Below are 22,302 nucleotides of genomic sequence, written 5' to 3' on the forward strand. Positions count from 1 at the left end.
CCTCCCAGCGCCGTCGCTCAGCCTCCCCTAGGCGGGCGCTCCTCGGAGACCCGGGCGGCCGTCCGCTGGCGGCGACCTCGGCCCTCCTGGGTCCCGTGCGGGGGTGGGGAGCTCGGCCCACTCCCTCTCGCCGGCTCCGGGCTCGGCAGCCCTGCGCGGGGGCGGGGGCGGGGGCGGAGCGCGCGGGCGGGATCCCCCCGCCTCCCCTTCCTGGTCCCCGGGAAATCCAGCCTCCGTGGCTTGGCCGCCTCCCGCTCCCGCGCCCGCTGCCGCTCGGCGCTCGCTCGGGGCTCCGCAGCCGGCGCGGCCCCTCCGCCGGGGGCTCCGCAGTGCCGGGCCCCGTCCCTGCCCGCCCGCCCGCCCGCCGCCGCCGCAGCGACCCCGGCCCGGGCCGCCGGCACCATGTAACCCGGCCGGAGCCCGAGCCGGGCCAGGTAAGCCGCGGGGAGGGGTGGGGACCGGGCCGCGCGCGCCGCGCCCTCTGCAGCGCCCCCCAGCCTCGGCCTGGCTGCGGCCCCGGCGCCGCCCACGCCCCGGGCTCCGGCGGCCTCGGCTCCCAGTCCGGGGATGGGGGAAGGCTGGCTTCCTCCGCCGCCCCCGCCCGGGCCTGGCTGCCCGCGGGCCTGACCAGAGGGACGGCTGGGAGACCACGCGGAGCGGGGACCGGCTCTTGGGGAGAGCCGCGGGGCCACCAGCCCCGGCCCAGCCCCGGGCCGGCTGAGGCTTGGGTCTGAGCGGGAGTAGCCAGCAGGGTGGTGGGGGGAAGTGGAGGTTTCAGGGAGATCCGGAGAGAAGTTTTCCTCTGCAGGTGTGTGAGTGTGAGTGCATGTCACTGTGTGTCTGTGATGAGCGTGTGTGTCACCGTGTGGGTCTGTGGGTGGCTGTGTGTGCCAGTGAGTGTATGCAGCGAGAGTGTGCGTGTGTCATTGTGGGTGAGTGTGTGCGTGTCCGTGGGTGTATGCAGTGTGAGTATGGAGGGTGTTCCCGTGTATGTATCTGTGAACATGTGTGTGAATGAGTGTGTGTGTTGTCACCGTGTGTGTCGGGGGGGGGGTCCTCTGAGTGTGTATGTGAACGGATGTGTGTGTGCTGGTGTGACTGTTTCCGAGAGTGGGTTCGGGTATCCGTGGCCTGCGTGAATGTGTGTGTGTGTGGTTGGGGGGTGCGTGCTGTGTGAGAATGTATCTGAGCTGGGTTCATTCGAAATCACGCACACCTAGGCTTTGTCCCCTCCTCCCCCAGGGGATGCCTGGTGAGGTGCTGGGGATGGGACAGAGAGATGGGACTTTTCTGAGGTCAGATCAAACCCGTTCCCCGAGGACTCCTCACCCCACTCAGGCAAGAGCTGCATGGCACTTTCCACCTTGGTTCCCACCTTCACCTACCCCAGGGGTTACCCTCTGTGATGCTACTGGTTGTGTTCTAGTTGGACACTGAGGCCCCTGGGGGTTGTGGGGCGGGGGTGCAGCTGGAGTGTATGTGCCTGTGTGTGCTTCTCCTTCTTGAGGTCTGGAACCTGTGTCACCCCAGTGATGTTTCACCAAGGGCCCTTTAGTGCCACGGGCTCAGGAGGCCAGGTGGAGGCTTCTGTCCTGTTCTTAGTCATCAGAGCAGGTGGCTACCTCTAGACTTCCAAGTCCTCAATTTCTAAGTTCTGGGTCATTGGTTCAGACCACTGACTCCAGGTGGGTCCGTGCAAAAGCTCTCTGAAGTAATAATAATTTAAGAGACAATGTCCTTGTATCAGTTCAGGGCTTTTGAAAAATGCTCCCCTCTCAACTCTTTCTCTTCTTCCCAACAGCCCCAGGAAACAGGCAGGGCAGGTTAAGTTATATGAAATTACCAATATTCAACTGTCTTTGCTTTTTACCTACAAAAACAGCAATTTCATGTCGTTCAACCTAATATAATGCCCACTTACAGATGAGGATGTTGAGGCTTGAGAGTTGAATTGCATTCCCCACAATCACACACTGCTAGTTAGAGGTTCAGAAAGACTCCAACCTGGGTCTTTTGCTGACCCAAAGAGCTGGGTTGGGCCAAGGTTAGAGAATGGTACTCCATGGTGTGCTCTCTCTGACCCTGGTGGCACTGCCCTCCACCTCTGCCCAGCATTCCCTGAGTGCTGGGGCTACTTCTGCACCCAGCTGCCAAGGCCTAGCTGGGAGAGAGGGGGAGAAGAGAGGAGGGAGGGGTGGGAGAGGCTTCGTGAGTTGGCAGTGAATCAGGGTCTAAAAAGGGAGCTGGGAGGGCTAGGGTGGCAGGTGTTTCTAAAAGGAACACGAACATAGGATGAACAGCCTCAGATACAACCCCCGCATCCCCCACCCCCCACTGCCCCACTGATCTGGCAGGCAGTGCCCACTGCATTTAATGCCAGGGGGCTCATGTCCAAGGAGTGAGCTTGTATGTAGTTACAGAATGATGGCCAGGGGAAGAAACTTAGAATTGACTTGGTCCAATCTCTTAATTACAAAGTGAGGAGATTGAAGCCCAGAGAAGGGAGAGGACTTGCCCAAGGTCACAGAGCAAACTTGTGGGTTCCTAGCTATCTTAGCCCAGGAACTTTCCAAACTTCCATGTTGCTTTCCATTCCTGGAAACCCCCACTCCCACCTTTTGCTCCTTAAAACAGAGCTGAGGGGATTTGGGGAAAAGAAGCAAAGACTCAATAACCCTAAGGCTATAGACCCTTTGACCTGGGACCCCTTTCCAAAGAGAAGGAGTTAACAGATGTTCCTGGGAATGGGGATTCCTAGCCATACCCACCACTGAGGTAGGCCATGGCATCTCTTAATTCTTGCCAGTGAGGGGCTGAAACTGCTGCAGGCCAGACTCCCAGACTTTCTTCTGTGGCAGCAGCTGGCTGCTACCTGGCAGCTCATATCATCTCTCTCCAGTTGATGTTGGAACCTGGGCTGGCTGAGCTCCATTTTGCTTCATACCATCCAGTTTCTGATGCATTTTGTTGGCCTGATAGTTCCTTACTTTATAGGTTTATAGGTTCCAGTTAGGTAGAGAAGCTTCTGGGGCCTGTCTGATTTTGGAGGGGTTTGTGGTTACTCTTAAACTCTTTCTGATTAAACTTTCCCAGAGTCTCGGGTAAATGATAAAGAAAAGTGTTCTCATTTTATAGGTGGGAAAATAAAAATTCATAGAACAGCCTCCTATTTGTTCGTTTTTTATAGTAATCTACTAAGATCAGTAGAAGAGATTCTTTTGAGTGAGGGGACAGAGGAGCAAATGACAACAGAAGCTTTTGTCTAGAGGGGCTTCTACAGACCCCTTCCAGTATCTTACCAGCCCCATGGTCAGGAAACCTTTCCAGAGTCTGATGTCATTCCCACTTGGTAGATTCAAAGCTTTGTCTCTCAGTGGGGGGTGGAAGAACAGCTGCGTACCCTCCACTCTACAAGCGCTATGTCTTGATTCCCTCTTCCCCCCACAACCCCCCAGTCTGAAGGCTGCTGGCTCAGCGGGCCTCCTGCTGTCTGGGGAGTCTGGGTTTGAGCTGGGGTGAGGTGGTGGCAACATCGTTATGGTAACGAGCTGCCAGCTCATCGTTGCTAATAACTTGTCAAGTCCCTGGGCTCAAATGCAGCATGCCTTCCCACCATCCCTTCTCCCCATGTCACAGAAAGAAAAAGTGAGGCTTTGAGGGAGGGGCCTGTGAATAAGGGAGTCTGGGGAGGTGGGTGGCCTTGTCCTTGGGACTGTAGCTGGGGAGCTGTGGGGAGGTTGCTTGGGGACTGGTTTACACATATGATTATATAAGTTTGCATATGATTGCAGGGGCTGTTACATGTGCATATCCTGAAAACATACTTGTAGAAACCTGTACATGCTAGCTGACATGTTCATGTGCCTTTACACAGCAGCCCACATGCAAACATGCCTCCAAGCATCAGAACATGCTTGTGCATGAATACTGCCTCTACCATCTGAACATAAGGCACCCAAGAAATCTGGGTTTGTGGGGGTGTCCAGGTATGTGGGTGGGGATCTGATCTTTTTCTGATGCTGTTTCAAAGTGTCTTGTTAACAAAGGGACAGAATGGTCCCAGAGTTCCTTCTTCCTTCCAGTCAAGAGCTCAGAATGGAAATGACCTGGGGATGGTGTGAGCACCCAGCTCTCCAAGGCTCCTGCCTCTATCCCCTTTGAGCTCAGGTATCCCCTGCCCTCCTCACTCTCTGTTCTTTCTCATCCTCTCCTCTTCCTGTGTGTAAATATTAAAGAGCTGAGCCTGCAGGGCTGATGTAGACATGGGGAGAGAATGAAATTAAAAAGGATTCCCTCGCCCCTATCCCGACATCCCCACCCTGCAGTCCCCCGCTCTTGCCTCCTCCCCTCTTCCTTCTCCCCTCCCCTCATTCAGTGCTTCCACATATCTTTCCTCCCCCCAGTCCAGATGGGAGCTGGCTCTTTCAGAAAGGGGGCTCAGAACAGGGTGTGGGGAGCTACCTGTCTCTGCCTCCCCCCACCACATCTGCCTGCAGGGCCGGGAGCCCCCACGTGAGTATTTCTTTTATTTTTTGGGGTGGTGGTTGAGAAGGAAAGTGGTTTTAGAACCAGCTGTGAGTGGCGTTGAGAGGCTCAGGGCTGAAAGGAGGTGGGTGGGGTCCTCTCTCTAGGCTCACTCAGGGAAGTCTCGTGTCTGGGTTTCTTTTCTTTCTTTGGACACAGAGAGAAAGGAGGAGTACCAGGTGCCTCCGGTGGATGGGAGCGAGTGTGGGAGGGGCATGGGAGAGGGGCTTCTGTACTAAAGAGGGTGTATAGTGGGGTAAGCCTTTCGTTTCTGGCATCCTGCCTTTCTGGCAATGGGGCCAGAGTGGCTGGGAGCTGTCCCAGGTGCTGAATTTGATTCGGTAGGATTTGCTGCTTTGGAACTGTCCTGAGTATTGAATGGGGCTGCACTGGGGGACCGGTGATGGGCAGAGTTCAGGGCTCACTAGAAAAATTCTTCCAAATGACCCACTTTCCAAGGACAGAGCCCTTGGATGGACAGATAGATTTTGGGGTCCTTCCTCTGGCCTCAGGCCTCACTGTTCTTAATAGTATTTGGGAAAGGGACCCCTCTTTTCCTGTTTCAGTTCCTCCTCCCCTTTCTAAAACTACCATATGGTTAGTGTGCGGGTATGGATAGATGATGATGTTTCTGCTGTGAGCTCTCTTCTCCTGGATAGTTTTTAGTGCAATAAGCTTGGGGGTACTGGCATCAGCCTTTCTCCTACTGGGTCCCAGAAGTTCAGGCTCAAGGCAGATCTGAATTAAGAGGGTTCAGGTTTTGCCGGTTTAGGCCTGGGTTGGGTAGAGCTCAGGAGTTCTGGGTAATTATACCATGTAGCATACCCCTGCCCATCATACTTTTGAATTCAGGAAAGAGGCAGTGAAATACTCTGCAAGACTGTCTCATGTTTTGCCCAGCCCAGCCACAGCTCAGAGCAGCATTTGAGGGAGACTTTTGTTGGGGAGGAAGGTTTCCAAGCAAAGGACTCAAGGAGTGGGTGGGGTTGTTCAGTGCCATGGAGCAGAGAAGGAGGAGGCTACTAGCGATGGGGCAATGGGAAAAGAGGAAAATATGGGGGAGAAAAAAACTACTCAAATTGGGGGATTGGGGTTCTGGATTTCAATCCTCATCTTCTTTGTAAATCTTTTCCCCACTAACTTAGGGTCAGGATCATCTCAGTTTTCTGGGTGCTTATGCTCCATTTTTATAAATCTGAAGGGAATAGAGCAAGGATTTATTTCTCTGGGTCCCTTCTCTTGTCATCCCAGGGGGATGAGAGCCAAATGTCAGGACATGCAGATGAGACTGGGGGGGAACAACAGGCAAGAGTGGATGATGTCAGCTTCACCTCCCATCCCCAGGAGAACAATCAAATATTCAAATGGCGTCCTTCTTGAGGGGAGAGGAAGGAGAAAGTTTCTGGATGCTGGGCAAAAAATGGGTGTGGCAGGGAGTTCAAGAAAAAAGGGGAGGCAGTTAGGGACCCCAAACGGAACCAGTTCTAACCTTTCCAGATGTGACTTCTGGTTAATAAGGAGCCCCTCACCCATCATGTTTTTCCTGTAACTCGTCAAGATGATTCTTCTCTGGTTGCTTGGGAGGAGCTGAGTTTTCCTGTGCTGTGGGTGCTGGGAGGTGGTGGGTGTGGGTGTGGGTGCCTGTTTGGGGAGGGGAGGTGTTTGTGCTCTACTCAGCTCTCTTGGTTACATAACAGCTTTGATAAGACTTTACTTTGGAGCTGCTGCTACTGCCTGAAGCAGTCACCCCTCCACCCCCACATGGAACGTTGGATGTCCACCCCCTTCTCCCCGGCCCCTTGGAGAGTCTTGCTACATTCAGGATCTAGTGTTCCAGCAGCTGCTTTCCTGCTGGGAGGGGTCTTCAGTTTGCTTCCCTGCTCCCTAACCAGCTCCTGCTCTCTAAATAGTTGCTTCTTTTAGTCTTGTGAGCCCACGTTACCCCCATTCTTTACATTTTTAAGCCTCCAGGGGTGGGAGGGTTTCACCGGACATCATGAAGCTGCCCTCTAGGGAAGAAGAGAGGTATCCCAAGAAGTTTTAGTGCCCAGAGACAATGTTTGTACTGTTCTTTTCTCTGCCTCAAAAGCTGTTTTGGAATCTGGGAGCTGTGGACCATACCCAGAGGGGCTGGGAGGAAGAACCCTAGCCTTAATACTTTCCCTTCATTTCTCCTTTTAGAATTAAAAAGTTTTAGATATATGGGAGTGAGGGCTGCCTTTTGGGTAGAAAAAGGTGCTCCTAGTCTGAGGTGCACTTGCTTCATGTTCCCTGCCTCCCAGGTTGTCTGTGGAAATACTGATTATTCCAGGCATGAGACAAGGGATAACAAAGCCCTTTTTTGGAATGACATTTTTTTTTTTCTGTGAGTGGGTAGAAATGGAGTATGTCCAGGAGTGGGGCATATCTTATTGATAATGGGAACAACTTTCCAGAAAGAACTGGGAGACTGGCAAGAGGAGAGAGCAAATGCAAGCTTGTGGTGTCACTTGGAGAGAAGATGGACTTCCGGCTTTGTGCATGGGATAGAAAAGCCAGAGGAGAGGCTGGGTGTCTCTGCTCTTCCGGTGCCTGTGCATGTGTATTTTTGCCTGTGAGTGTGTATGTGACTGCGTATATGTCCATACATAAGTGTGAGAGTGCTGTATGAATGTGTACAAACACATTTGTGAGTTTGCATAGACACATGTGTATAGATATGTAGGAGTCTATGTATGCATCAGGGTATACATGTGACTATAAAGGCAATTACCTAATTAAACCTGTGGGGGTGGGGTGCTCAATCAACCGTATGTATATGTCAGTGTAAGTGTGCACGTGAGCATGTACGTGGCAGCACATGAATTAACAGCATATGAATATATGTATGTAAGTTGTCATCCGCGTGAATAGATGTGACAGAAAGGATGAAAGAGAGAGATTCTGACTGAACACTGGGGCCGTTCAAAAGTTGTTTTCACACAGGCTTGAACTCGATCCACTCTGATGCCTGTAGCTCTTCTCCAAAAATCAGGCTCCTTGAGGTCTCTCAAATTATCTTTCATGGGGCCTCACTCTTCCCCACCACCATCCGTATGAAGGAAGTTTGCAGAGGAGAAACCTGTTTAGGCCTTGGGGACAGCTGAGTAAGGGAGCTGAGCTCAAGGCTGATCAAATGCTATGGTGCCCAGGAGTGTATATGGGGGAAGAGTTTGAGAACTTGAACGTGAACATTACTACTGAGGTTTCAAGAATCAAACAGGACAGTCTGGGCTCAGTGGATGAAAGGGGCAGGGATTTTATGGAGGTCCACGTGTGTGTATCAGCCTGTGCACACGTGTACATGTGTTTGTGTAGATGGATATGTGTACATCACTTGTCTTTGCCTTAATATGCATAACTCAACATAAATGCACTTTCTAATGTGTACATATGAAAAAATCTACAGGAATATACCTACCAAAAGAGGGATTTGTTGATGTAAACATACATGCTAATGCTCATATGTATATAGACAGAGTATGCAAAATATGTATGCACTTACTAAATATGTAGGCATTTGCTAAAACTGGGCTTCCCAGGTAGTGCTAGTAGTAAAGAATTCAGGTGACTTAAGATGCAGGTTCGATCCCGGGGTCAGGAAGATGCCCTGGCCAAGGGCATGGCAACCTACTTCAGTATTCTTGCCTGGGGAATACCATGGACAGAGGAGCCTGGTGGGCTACAGTCCATGGGTCGCAAACAGTAAAGCATGATTGAAGCAAATTGACGTGCATGTGTGTCCTAACATTGGCCCGATGGCAACCCATGGCCTCACTCACCCAGGTTAACCACAGCTTACGAAGAGTCCCTCTTCTATCACATGTGCCTCACATTCATGCATTCATTCAGCCAGTGTTTATCTCATACCTGTGTTGAGCCATGTACTGGGAATGGTCCTCGACCTCAGGTAACTTACAGTCTAGACCTGGATCCAAGAAAGGAGAGTGTTCAGGAAAGCAGGAGGACAGATGTATTCATGGGGGCTAAGGAGCGGGGGCAGTCTGGGGAGGGCTTGGTCAGTTCCGGAGTGCGAAAGGGAGGGCCTCAGTAAAGCATCCATAGAAGAGGAGGCCATTGAGCCAAGGCTTGAACAGCTATTCACCAGGTGGGCAACTTTAGGAAAAGGTGTTTCAGTGACAGGAAATGTCTCAACTGGTCTCCCTACCTCCTCCCTTGCCAGCCCCTCCTCCAGAGAGCTTTCCCATGAAAGCAGCCAGCCTAAGATAGTGTTAGTTGCTCAGTCATGTTGGATTCTTTACGACCCCATAGACTGTAGCCCGCCAGGCTCCTCTGTCCATGGACTTCTCCAGGTGAGAATACTGGAGTGGATAGCTATTCCCTTCTCCAGGGGATCTTCCTGACCCAGGGATTGAACCCAGGTCTCCTGCATTGCAGGCAGATTCTTCACCATCTGAGCCAGTGGGGAAGCAGAATCATGCCTTTCCCATGGCTTTCCATCTCACTCAGAGTGAAATCCTGAGTGCTTGCTTAGTAGGTCCTGAGTGACAGAAGTGCTGTGTGTAAAGTAGCCTCCGGTGACCTCCCTGATTTCAAGTTCCTTCCCTGCAAGTGCTTCCTTTCGGTTCCACAAAGATGCTGAGCTGAGCACAGCCTCATCTCAGGGCTGCTGCTTTCCCCTCTGCCTGAAGCGCTCTCCCCCCAGGTACCCGCGTGACTTACTCCTTCATTTGATTCAAATCTTCGCTCAAAAGTCACTTTTTTGGAGAGGCCTCCCCCACAGTCTATCTTAAATAGCCCCCTTGTCATGCTGTCCTCTCACCTCAAGAAAAAAATTTCAGCACTTACCACCTCCATTATTTCATGCATTTGCTCAGCATCTCCTTTTCCACTAGGATATAAACTTCATGAGAATGGAGCATGAAGAGATCTGGTGTTGCTCCGGCACCCACTGTGTTCTGAGAAGTGCCTGGCTCAGAGGCACCCACTACACACAGATCTTAGGTACATCACAGTGGCAGGCAGTGAGGAGAGTGGATCGGGCCGGGCCGAGATACAAGGTGGGGAGACCAGTTAGGAACCCGCTGGAAGAGCTTTGGTGGAAATTTAGGATGAGGGCAGCCTGATGGGGAACATCAGGAGTGGAGGTGGTGAAAGGGAGACACAGTATACATGACACACGCATGCATGCACACGCACACATAGACCCACGTGTGCGCACGTATTATAGTTTAGGCAGTCATATCTACCGTCGTAGTCAAAGAAAGCTAAGGAGGAAAGTAAAAATGTCTTAATATGTTAATATGGTATGGATGCCATGAGCCCTGAGTGACAAGCTGGACACCCTCCAGCTAACCCTGGATGATGCTCTCCACGCATCTGCCTGCCTCTGTCAACCAGGCTCAAAGGACTGCCAGGCAGGTTCTGCCGTCTATGGGGTCGCACAGAGTCCGACACGACTGAAGCGACTTAGCAGCAGCAGCAGCAGCAGCAGCAGCAGGGCTTCTGCCTCAGCAAACAAGGGTAGGGTCCTGGGTCCTGAGCAGGGGAAAGGGTCTTCAGACATCAGAGTCACAGAGACTTAGAGACAAGTGGGGGAGGCACGTGGACCCTGAGAGGGGTGCTCAGAGGCAGCGACCTTTGGCTGGGCCCAGACTTCCTGAGGCCAGATGTGGTGGGAGGCAGGACAGCATCCTCAGAGGCCATCCACTGGGTGGCCCCCGTCTTTCCCCGCCCCTCCTCCTCTCCCTGCTCCTCTCTGGTCCTTTTTCCTAGTAGGGTGGCTGCCGTGACCGCAAGTATGGATTTCGGAGTGAGTGGTTCCCACCTGCCCCAGGGTGTGCGAGTTCAGGGATATGGGGACACCCAAGGAATGGAGAGCCAATTTCTAGGACAGACTGGGGGTTTGGTGGTAGGGGAGGAGTCTCTCTGAGAGTCTCAGCTTGGTCTGATTTCCTCCCTAAGGAGAGAGCACGGAGACTTGAGCTTCGGTTGCAGAAAGAGGCACTGAGGTTAGCCCTCAGGCAGGCCCATTCAGCGTCTAGGGTGAAGCGACGGAAACTTAGTACCTGGGGGAAGCTTGGAGGCCGGCGGGTGAGAAACGGAGGAAGAGGTGGGAGCCGTGGGGCAGCCCCTCCGGCGCCGCCCCCTGACTCCTAGGGGCCGGGGATGGGCGGGGATGAAGGCTTCAAGTCCTCTTTGAGAGCTCCTCCCCGAGACCCCCAAGCCTGCATCTGGGTTGCTTCCTTTCCAAGAGCTAGAGACCCGTCGGGCTTCTGGGGTGTGTGACAGGGGCCTTCTGCCAATCTCTGCTCGCCTCTGGACCAGGGGCGGGGGCGCTGCCGCCGCTCCCCTCCCACCTGGGCTCTGAGCATGGGGGTTGGGCCGAGACAGCCGCCAGAGCCGCCCACCTGCCCGCGGTGTCATGGCAACGACTCTGCCCACGTGGACGTTGAAGAAAGGGAGAAGAGAGGCAAGGAGACACCACACAGACAGGAGGATGGGAGGGGGCTCCTCTAGGTCCTGCGTGCCTGAGCGTCCCCCCACCCCTCCAGTTGGACCCAGGGCCCCCAGCGTAGGGTGAGACTTGTGCTCCCGGCCTGGCTTCAGAGGATGCATGTCCTTGGGCGTCCTGAGTGATGATGACCTTGGCCTCCTGTACCGGGGGCCCCAGTGGGGTCCTGGGGGGGAGGGGGGGCTTTGGCAGGTGCCGACCTCTCCTTCTCGCCCCACCCCACAAGGGATGGTGCCTGGGGCTGAGGGGATGAGAGCCCGACCTACTTCTCCATTTTCTCCCTATTTTTCAAAAGGAAAATGACCCACTTTTCAGCCAATCAGACTGGGGCCTGTTCCCAGGCTCGTTCCCTGAGCCCCCCTGCCCAGGCCTCTGCTCCTTCCTCAGCCTGTTAGTCACGTGCTGGCCCCTCTTCCTGAGGGAAGCAGGCCGCACCTGTGTGGAGGGCCCTTCCCCGCCCTCTACGCCAGGCTGGGGAAGGGCCTGTTCCAGGGGTGGCCGGGGCCTGACTGATTCTGCATCAGTGCCCCTTTGGGCAGTCGATCACCATGGATGACGGTGGTACTGGGCACTTTGAATGTTCTGTCCCCCATCCCCTCACTCTCCTAAGATCCACACCCTGGAGAGACAGGAAGGGCTCCGGGGCTGGTGGGAGAAGGTCGTACCCCCCTCTCATTCTGTATGAGTGGGTGCTGGTGGGCCATCTTCCCAAGCTGCTCCATTTTCACATGTAAAGGGAGGGCTGGCAGCCCTGGAGAACCATGGCTGCTTGTCTGCCTTCCAAAGAACCCTCCTAGAGGGTTCTGTTTAGGCCTCTCTTCCCAAGCCCCTCCTCCTCTCTAGGATATTGGTCTGGGCCTGAGAGCCCCCTCCCTCCCTCAGCTATATTGGCTTGGGCCGGCTTGGGGGGTGATTAGGGATTTAATTATTTAGTTTCTCCAGCTCAGTAGATTAATTCCATCCATCACAGGCAGGCTGAGCCATCTCCCCATCTTAGGGCTGCCTGGCCAACCCCAGAGGGAGGCAGCATCATTGCTCACCTGGGCCCAGTATTAGATCTGGGAACAATGGATAAAGTTCTTGTTGGGGGAGGATTTGATGTATGACATTGAGCAGACGTGGGTGCTTAAGCGATGTGAGATGAACATGGGTATGTTGTATGGGGATAAACGTGAACATGTATGTGAGGTTTTGTGTCTGTGAAGCTTCCGTGTGCACAAGCATCCATGTCCTTTGGATGAAAATGCACATGTGTGAACCCCTGTGGGAACAAGTCTGTATGTATGTGTGCACATTATGTGACAATGACTAGTTATTTGAGGACAAATGCCATGTGAGTTGTGTTGGATGAGTCTGCGTGGCTGTGTAAGCTGCCTCTGGAGAACACACATGTTAAATTGTGAATAAACATTCTTGGGGCCATGGATGCCCATGTGCAAGGGGAGGGATGGCGAGGGTGGAGATTTCCTGAGGCTGAGTGATGAGTCAGGGCACACTGGGAGTCCACTTGGTGATCTCATCAGACCAGTTTGGTCAGAGAGATGCTCCTTCAGACGTGCCAGGGCTTGATCTTCTAGTGGTTGAGAGTGTCAGGCCAGGACCAGATCCATATTCAAATCCTCTACCACCTGTGTAACTTTGGGCAATTTTTACATTTCTCAGCCTCAATCTCCTCATCTGTAAAATGGGAGTAATAATGGCACCTACTGCAAAGGATGGTTTTGAGGACTACACAAAAAAGTACACTCAGCACTTGACACGGTGCCTGCTCAGTTGTAGACATTCAGTGAGCTGAGCCTTAGGCTTTGGAGTTGAAAGGTGCCAGAGGTTGTGTGGTCTGAAATGTGTTCTGTGCTTCAGTGCATCCTATACCATCCTCCAAGGTGGTTCTCCAATCTCCGCCTATATGCCTCCCTGGACAGGATACTCCCAGCTCTTCAGGAAACCCACATCATACTGGACCAGCCCTGCCTGCTGCAGAGTTCTGGTCCAGCTGCAGGGAGTCATTTCCCTCATGCTTTCTCCCATTTCTCACTCTATTTCTATGCCCCAGCAGATGGGTACTACTTCTCAATGGCTCAGTTACTAACCTGAACTTATTGAGCATCTAGTCTATGCCAGATTTTGTTTATACAGAGATAAAGCAGATGGATCCTGGTTTTTAAGGAGCTCACACCCTGCAAACACATTTTTATCCTACTGTGTTGAAGTATAGGACCTTAGAGAAGGTAGCAACTGCTATGCCCTGGGGTTGATGAGGTGGGCAAGCTTAGGTGAGGTTTCTTGGAAGAGAGGGTGCCTGAACTGCATCAGAGGCAAAGGTAGAGGGACAGGCTTTCCATATGGAAGAATCCTACAGTCTATGCTGACTCGTCTCCCCATTCTCTCTCCTGTTGTGGTCCTGGCTCCTGCTAAGCCCAGAAATCTAGAGAAGAGAGCAGGGGTTAAGATACCCTGGATGCTGGGGGAGGACCAGGCAGAGCTGAGGAGTGAGAGGTGCCACCTCATGAACCTGGCTGTTAACCAACCAGCCAGCCCTCATGGGACCCAGCTCTGTGCTTGAATCCTCTGTGGGAGAGGCCTGGAGGAGACAGCAGGCAGCCCCTATCCCAACTCATATAGAGAGCCTGCAGGGCAGTGTGCCAGCCCAGGAGGCAGGCTTCGTGAGGGAACAAGACCCGTGGGCCAGGGAGCAGGACAGGCCACAGGCCTGACCTGGCTGAGAAACTGCTGCCCAGTGGACCCTTGCCATAGACTGGGGATTCTGCCTGTTGTTTTCTGATAACAGGCTCAAGGCTGGCAGCATTCTGGAGCCCAGGGCAGCAACAGCCCAAGTCCCACCAAACACATACAAATAAAAGAAGACACTAAGGTGCTGAAGTCAGAAGTAGCCAACATGTGGAAACATATGTGCTAGTTGCCTTGGACAGATCAACTTGGGTACTCATTGCTGCAACTTAGGAGGTAGGTTTTGTTAGTCCTGCTTTACAGATGACAGAATTGAGACCCGTGGTCATGCAGGTAGGCTGAGAGAAAATGGTTGGAAGCAGATGATTGTCTTCGCAATACCCAGCAAAACGTCACTCTGGACTTGCCCTCCCAGATCCTTGGAGCTGGAAGAGAGACCTAGCCCTGGCTGCAGGGGTTGCTGGGGTCTACAGATCAAGGGCCTCTAGTTCCCTCAGATGCCATCATCTTTGACCACTGGGGCTGCTCTGCTGTCTTCAGCATCTCCAGGGGTGGGAGGTCTTCAAAAAGAACCCAGGCAAACAGAAGGTCCTGGGTGAAACATGAACAAGTGAGTTTTCAGTTGTGGACCCCTGATCCAGATCTGAGTCAGGTGTGGCTCCAGCCTCTGCCAGAGGCTGAGAAATCCTCTCAAAGGCCCTGCTTCCAGATCTCACTGGTTCTCACAGTTTCTCCCTCGTTGTCAGGAGCTAACTCTCAGCGCTGTGCTGTTTTACCTGCATGACCTTAATACTCATGACATCGTGGTGAGAAGGGACCTATGCTTGCTCCCATTTGAAAAGTGAAGACACTGAACTAGAGGGAGAGGTCCAGAGACTTCCTTAAGGCTTCACGTCTAGTAACCGGTGGACCCTGGAGGCCCAGGACCCACAGGCTCTCTCGCTAGCTATCCCTGACCAGGGTCCTGTAGGATTCTAATCCGGGTGGTCTGTCTCTCAGTGGTGGACTGGGATGTCTTCCCCAAAACAGGCAGGTAGAAGGGGGAGCATGGGCAGGCAGACCCTCCTGAGGACTGATCAGTTGACAAAAAGGGAAGAATGGGCCTGAAGCAGTTGACCGTGGCTGCGGCTATTGGGTGAGGCGTGAGACTGAGCAGCCTGAACTGTATCGCTTATTGCCTTTGACAGCCCTGAAAAAGCCTGAACTTTGCTTCTGGCACCTCTTGGCCACATGGCTTCTGCTGGGAGAGGAGCTGGAGCCCAGATTGTCTGGAGGAAGAGAGCTATTTGGGGCTGGGAGATTCCCCTCCTCTTCCCCCTCACTGCCTTCCTTGAAGGCAAAGGGGGCACATCTGGAGAGCCCCAGACGTGGCTGAAAAAGGACTATCCTTACCTGCTAGTTGAGAGGGGCTAGATAAACATGATGAGCAGGGCTGGGTTTGGTGGTGGGATTTCTAATACCACACCCTCCAGAGGCTCTCCAGAGCCCTTAGGGGAAAGGAGGGGAGGTCCTGTCTGTGGGCTGTTGGGCACAGGAGTAGAGTGGAAAGTGAAGACATGCAGCCATACACTTGATACTTTCTGAACACCTGTTCATGCCAGGCATTGTTCTAGACACTCAGAGTACCACAGCACGTGACAGACAAAGTCCCTGCCCCCCTGGGGCTTATATTCTGCTATGGGGAGACATACTATAAACATGGGCTAGGTAAAGAAAATAATTTCAAAGAGCGATAGCCCTATGAAGGCAATGAAAACAGGTGATGTAGAGCATTCCTGGGGGAGGGAGCTCGACTTCAGCTAGTGAGTGGTCAGGGAAGGCTTCTCTGAGCTGAGACCTGAAAGATCAGACAGAGGAAGCCATGGGAATATCTGGGGCAGAGTGTTCCAGCAGAGAGAACATCAAGTATAAAGCCCCCTGAGGTGGGATTTTCAAAGAGATTATAGGTAGTATGGGTTATTCACAGGCTGAGCACCGTCCTATGGGTCAGGAGATGGATTTAGCCTTTGGATCTTCCTGTGTCACGAGTGTTTTGGAGCAGTAAGCCCATTTTCTGTAAAATTCCTACCCTAAACCCCCAGGAGGAGTTCATTAAATAAAGTAATAAAAGTGAATGAAAAAGATCCCAACCCTCCCTCTTATTCTGTTCACCCTTCCTTCTTTCCACTTTTTGGGGCAGTGAGGGGAAGAGAACGTTTTTCTCGGGTCCAAAGGGTGGAGGTTGGGCAGAAGCCATGCTGAGTCTTCAGTGACAAATCTGGGGAGTGAGGTGAAGAGAGGCCAGGGGCCAGGAAACCAGCCCAGCGGCAGAGATCCTGCCCAAGAGAGCGGAACAAAGCCAGTGCTGAAATGGTCAAGGGGGCTCAGACAGCCCTGGATGCAGGAGAAGGTGGGGGGCCAGAGGAGGAAGGCCCATCACTGAGCATGGGGTACAGGTCAGAGGCTCTGTGTCAGGGCTCCCCAGTAGCTGGCCCCTTCACAGTGGACAAAACAGCCTCAGCCTCCAAGCTGCTGTCAGGATAGGGGGTGGAGGAGGACTGGAAAGGGAAACTGAGGTAGAATCCTGGCCACTCTGGTTAGGCTGACCCAGGGAAGGAGAAGAAAGCCTGAAGTTCTGAGGTCCTCCACCCACAGCCATGGAGGAGCCCAGGCCTACAGCAGCGAGATGAGTTCCAGGCCTAAGTTGTTATAAGTTCTGCTGTATTGGAACTGGTATGGGGATGACCTCAGAGGCTCAGTGTGAGGGGACTAGAGAAGGCTGATCCCCAGCCAGAGAGCAACCGTACCCTTTGCTGCCATCTGGACCATCATGTCCAGTGTGTACCTCTTCCAGACGGTTTCTTGGGGGAAGGCAGTTAATACTTGCTTTTTTGAAATCTTTAACCCAAATCATCACTTTGTGTTCACCTCTGAGACACTGGCCTTTGTCAAAGGCTCCTTGATCCTTGAGGGCGCAGGTGTGGATGATTTTGAGTAAGAACTGCCTTTTTCTTTTTTTTTTTAATATGTATTTAATTATTTGACTGCACGAGGTCTCACTTGCAGCATGCAGAGCTTTTTTAGTTGCAGCATGGGAACTCTTAATTGTGGCATGTGGGATCTAGTTCCCTGGCCAGGGATTGAGCCTGGGCCACCTACACTGGAAGTGAGGAATCTTAGTCACTGGACCACCAGGGAAGTCTCAGAACTGGTTTTTTTTTTTTTTCCTGTAGAATACTTTTGGTCTTATACAGTTGTCCCAGAGAGATTAAGTGACCTGCTCAAGGTCACACTGTAAACCCATGGAGGAAGTTTAAAAAATGAAAATACAAATACCTATTGCTCCTTTATCGAGGATTCACCATGTGCCAGGCACAGTATTATATGCTTTACCTGGTTGACCCTCACAGCCTTCATAGCTTTCTGATAACTCTAATTGTACAAAGAGAAAATAGGCTGAGCGAGGCGAACCATCTGCCCAGGTACATACAGCTAGTGAGTGAATGGAAAGGGATTTGAGCCCAGAGAGTCTGACAGCAGAGGCTATACCAGGAACTACTTTGATGCAGGAAATCTGGGAGTCACCTAGGTCTCAAGAAAGGAAAATCAGCTGGCTTGACCAAGCAGGGCCCTGGGGGAGAGGAAAAGAAAGCACCGTGACTCTTTTCCTCTGCAGCCCTTTTCCTTCCTCCATTTTCCATTCTTTTTCTGGAAGGTAATTGCTTGGGGCAGTGACAACCTCCTGGCGAATTACACAGCTGGTTTCCCAGTGAGATTTGTAACAACAACCCCGCCAGCCTGGCAGCCCCAGCAAGTTCCGGTTTAAGAAACTAATTGCTGGATTGTGTAGTTGGTGCTAAATTGGGTAATTTCTTGGTGACGGCATGTGTGCCACTTCTTCCAATCCCAGAAAGATGTGAGTTGCATCAGAGAATGTGTCACACATGGCACCCTCCTAGCCTCCTTCACCCGCCTATTTCCCAGCCAGCCACAGGCAATCGCAAGAGTGGCTGCTTCCCTGGGCCCAGAGGTTCACCCCCTGGGCAGCTCGCTGTGTCCTGGGGAAGTAGGTAGATGCCTTGGTGCCATATAACGGGGGAAAGTAACACCAGCACCCAGAGTTGTCTGAGGGCTTCAGGGAGCCTCCTCTATTCTCTACTTGTTTGACCTTGGACTTGGGACAAATTCAGTACTCACCACACAGGGGAAAGGGCTAAACCACACTCTGGTTACCTCTGAAGAGTGTGGTATGTGTGAGGTTCTTAGTTTTGTGTTTCCCTTTTTTAAAAAAACAAATCCATTACTGCGTTCCTTCAGAATGGTGTTTAATCAGTTTGGCTTCCCTGGGCAGCAGCATGGGAAGGAGAAAAGCTAAGGCATTGGAGTGAGGCTATGCTGGGTTTCACTTCTGGGTTTGCCACCGACTGTGTAGCCTTGGGACTGTCTGTTAGGCCCTCCCAGCCTCAGTTTCTTCTGCAAATTGGGGGGTGGGGTAATATCTATCCCTTGGCATTTCTGTTGTTGTAGTTCAGTCACTCAGTCATGTCCGACTCTTTGTGACCCCATGGACTGCAGTACGCCAGGCTCCCCTGTCCTCCTCCATCTTCTGGAGTTTGCTCAAGTTCATGCCCATTGAATTGGTGATCCCATCTAACCCATCTCATCCTTTGCCGCCCCTTTCTCCTTTTGCCTGCAATCTTTCCCAGCATCAGGGACTTTTCCAAGGAGGCAGTTAAAATGTCATAAATGAATGGATCTTGTTCTTTGTAGGTTTGCATCCACTTTCCCAACACATGCCATCTGCCAAGCATTGTTCTAGGAATGGGGGAGATAATGCAGTGAATAAGATGGATGGAATTCCTGCACTTTCACGGAGCTTACCTTCTAATGGGAGAGACAGACAATTTCTGAATCACACAAATTGAAAATGGTAATGATAGAAGAGCTATAGGGGTACACAGTGCCTTGAGAGCAAACAGCAGGGGGATCTGACCTAGTCAGGGAGGCCAGAGAAAGCTTCCCTGAGGAAGCAACAACTGGGCTGAGATCTGAAGGGTGTGTAGGAGTTAGCAAGGCAGAGGTGGATGGGAAAAGCTTTCCAGATGGGAGGGAAATAGGCCCCTTGATGGGAGGGATTGTGGGACTGCAAAAGACCAGCCTGGCTGGAGCAGAGGAAGCAAGTGGGGAGCGTGTTGTGAGAGGATTTTGGAAGCCCAGGAAGGGCCAGAGCCTGCAGGCCTTGTTGGATGGGTTAAGGCATTTTATCCTAAGAACATCAATAAGCCAGTGAAGAGTTTTAAGCAGGGAAGTGACATGATCAGATTTGTGTTTCCAAATGACCATTTGGAGGGGAACTGGGTAAGAATGGAGGCAGGGAGACCATTTAGGAGGCTTATGCAGACATCCATGCAGGAGATGATGTTCTGAGGTAGTTGGATTAGTTAGCAGCGCTTTCTGCTGCAAATACAGAAAATCTGGCCAACAGCGGTTTAAATAAAGAGGACTTTATTCCTTCCTGCGTTTAGGCCTGGAGGAAGGCGACTGCTTCTGTTGGTTCCCTGGCTCGACGACTCCAGGGCCGGCATTTCTGTGATTCTCTATGCCTTGCTCTCATGGTGGCAAGACAGCTGCCCTGGGTCCAGGCATTGTGATTGTATTCAAGCTGAAAAGAAAGGAAGGATGGTACTGGCGAGTCCTGCCCCTTTTATTATAAAGGCAAAATCTTTCCCAGAGACTCTCATCAGATTTTTTAATGTATATATTATTATTGAAATGTGAATCATGTGACTTCTAGGTACAAGGGAGTCTGGGAAAGGGGAAAGGAAGTTGTGAATGAGTTTTGGCCAGTCGGCTGACAGTGATTTGGTAGATATGGAAATAAGTGGGCAGATCTATTTTTAGGAAACAAAATCCATAGGACATGGTGATGGATTGAATTATTAGTCCCCTCCTTGCTTGTTTTTCCTTCTTATTGATTATGTTTAGTAATGGGGAGGCAGCAGAAGGAATGTGATGGTAATCGTGAGATATAGGAGGAAGTTTATATAATTAAATCTGTATCAATTAAATCATCTCTTTAAGAAATCCAGAAATCGGATAGCTTCCTTTTCTCTCAGTAATTTGAATTTGATTGTTTTGTGTAGTATTTGGACATTGGGGATTTTGGAAATCCAGAACGAGGGCTTCACATGGGGGACTATATTGCTTAATCTTTAGAGTTTATAGCGTGGTTTCATGTACGTTGTATCACTTGATACTAAAATCCTTGGAGATAGGTGAGCAGGTATCATTAGGCTTTGAGAGGGTGGGTCACCAGGTCTCAGGGTGGTCTGAGGGTTTGTGGTGTCAGGGTTTGTGCTTTTTTCCACTAGCAAGTACTACCCCGTAGGACATGGGAAAGGGAGTTGGGAGTGCTTTGTCTGTAGAGAAATAAATACAGGGCACATCTCCTCTGAGACTAGAGCTGGGGGAACACGGTGCATGCGCGTGTGCTAAGTCGCTTCAGTTGTGTTTGACTCTTTGCAACCCTATGGACTAGAGCCTGCCAGGCTCCTCTGTCCATTGGATTCTCCAGCAAAAATACTGGAGTAGGTTGCCATGCCTTCCTCCGGGTGTGGGGGAGAACATGGATTGATGCTAAAGAGACTGAGTTTGATAAGATCTTGATGAAGGCTCAGTGGCTGGCAGCAGCACCTGTGTAGTGATGGGGGATGTGGGAAAACCTGGGAATGTCCAAACCATTGGTGTGGACATTCCCAGGCTTGATGTGGCCACAGACAAAGTAAACATGGTGGTCTGGGTTTCTGCCAAACTGGCCTTTTGTGCTGTGAGCCTCAGACATGGGTCCTGCTTGGGGCAGGAAGAGGACTGTGCCATGGATGAAAGACCAAGCTATCAAAGCATCTTTCCAAGGTGGAGAGATGCTTCTCAGTGCTTTTCCAATAACTATTTGAGAGGCCATTTTGGTCTGAAGTCCCCTCTGCTTCCCCAGAGAGGGATAAAGATGGAGAAGAATTGCCATCTGGAGATAGGCAGTTGATATCTGTAAGGTTACCCCAGTTCCCCGTCCTGGCAGGGTAACCAACAGCCTCTCCAGCTCAGGCCATAGGGTGGGCCAGAGGCTGGACAGGCCCTCCCCTCCCCTCTGTGGAAGATTCCCAGGAGACTTCACAATCTTCCTCATTGTCTCACATCCCTCAGGGTCAGGAAGTTCTTCTTGTTGTCTGACTGTGTCTCTTCCACTACTATTAATCATGCCCGCAAAGCTAGCTCTTCTTCCTGACATCCCTGTGTCTAATAATGGCATCATTAGTCTTCCAGTCACGGCTGCTGCAAACTTCAGAGTCGTCTTCCTTTCTGACTCTCTCTCTCTCTCCCATCTCTTCCCAGTGTTTTCCAAACCCCAAATGTCTGCTGGAACTCTCTCATCCCACCCCTCAAAATTGCTTATTTGCCCACCTCCTCTGCCTTTGTGCATGCTCTTGCCTTCACTGGGAATTCCATCTCCCTTACACACAGCCATCTTGTTCTCCATCTCAAGCAAACTCTTCTCTGGGAAGTCTTCCTTGGTTTCCCTCTACTGGAGCTGCTCTTGCCCTCATCTTAACTGGCCTAACATTTTGGAACCTCTTTCCAGCACAGTCATTTATTCATCTACTTAGTGAACATTTGTTAGGTACCCTCTCTGGGCAAAACCCCGAGCTGAGTGCTGGAGATCCAGTGAGAAACAGAATTTGGTTCCTACTCTGCAAAAGACCAGATTCTACTTGGGGAGACAGAAACTGAAACAGACAATTTCAGTGCAATGTGATAGTTGCTTTCATGGGGTAACCCAGGGTATTCTAAAAACGCAATAGAGAGGCATAACCCAGAAAAGTCTTCAAGGGAAGGCGGAGCTTAATCTGAATAAGTGTTAGCCAGGGGAATGTGTTGGGGGGTGGATGAAAGTAGATTCTAGGAGAAGGGAGCAGCTTATGCAAAAATACAGGGACCTAAAATAACCCTCTCATGTGAAAGGTTGGTCCCCCTGTTAGACTATAAGCCTTAATGACAGGGACCACTCTTAAATCACCTCTATTCATGTCTCACTCTGAGTCTTGGTATGGTAGCTGCTCAACAAATATTTGTGGAATGGAATCATATTTGAGGGCAATGAAAATGCAGTGGCTCAGCACCACGGATAGATCACACAGACACCTGCAGTTGGAGGTAGTCCAACCTGTAAGCTTATTTGCATGTATTTGCATAATGAAGCCAACTTCATTTCCCTGGGGGTCCAGAGGTTCTGCATCATGGGGGATCCAATCAGTCCTGGCTTGGGGGGTTGGGCAGGGAAACTGTCAAGGCCAGAGACTGGTCCTCTGAGAACTCTGGGAGAATCTCTTTTCCTCTTTGCTTACCACCCTTTTCTTTCTGGTTAGGAGCAAGTGGTCCTGAGCCTTCTGAAGTTAGGATTCTGCCTGGCGGTGGAGATCCTGACACCAAGGATGGGACACCCCAGATGGTGAGTGATAAGAGAGTCTGGGGGATAGGGTTCTGAAATCAAAATAAGCTGGGTTTGAATCTTGATGCAAAGTGACTCACCCACTTACCGGCTTTGTGACCTTACCATTTTGAGC

General features: G+C 51.5%; 1 protein-coding gene across 2 annotated transcripts in view; it reads left to right on the plus strand.

Annotated features, from left to right (window-relative positions):
- Positions 1–365: 365 nt before the first annotated feature.
- The window catches only part of DLGAP3 (DLG associated protein 3), a 61,808-nt gene continuing 39,871 nt past the window's right edge, over positions 366–22,302 (plus strand). The window contains exons 1-3 of one of the 2 annotated variants that reach the window (XM_025289141.2): positions 4,023–4,167; positions 4,404–4,512; positions 22,105–22,187. The gene's annotated coding sequence lies outside the window, so the exon portion shown is untranslated. Of the gene's footprint in view, positions 435–4,022; positions 4,168–4,403; positions 4,513–22,104; positions 22,188–22,302 lie in introns of those variants that run through there. The other variant, XM_025289139.2, reaches the window with a different exon arrangement.

Source organism: Bubalus bubalis, chromosome 6 (genome assembly GCF_019923935.1).
Source record: "Bubalus bubalis isolate 160015118507 breed Murrah chromosome 6, NDDB_SH_1, whole genome shotgun sequence".
In the NCBI taxonomy this organism is placed as follows: domain Eukaryota; kingdom Metazoa; phylum Chordata; class Mammalia; order Artiodactyla; family Bovidae; genus Bubalus; species Bubalus bubalis.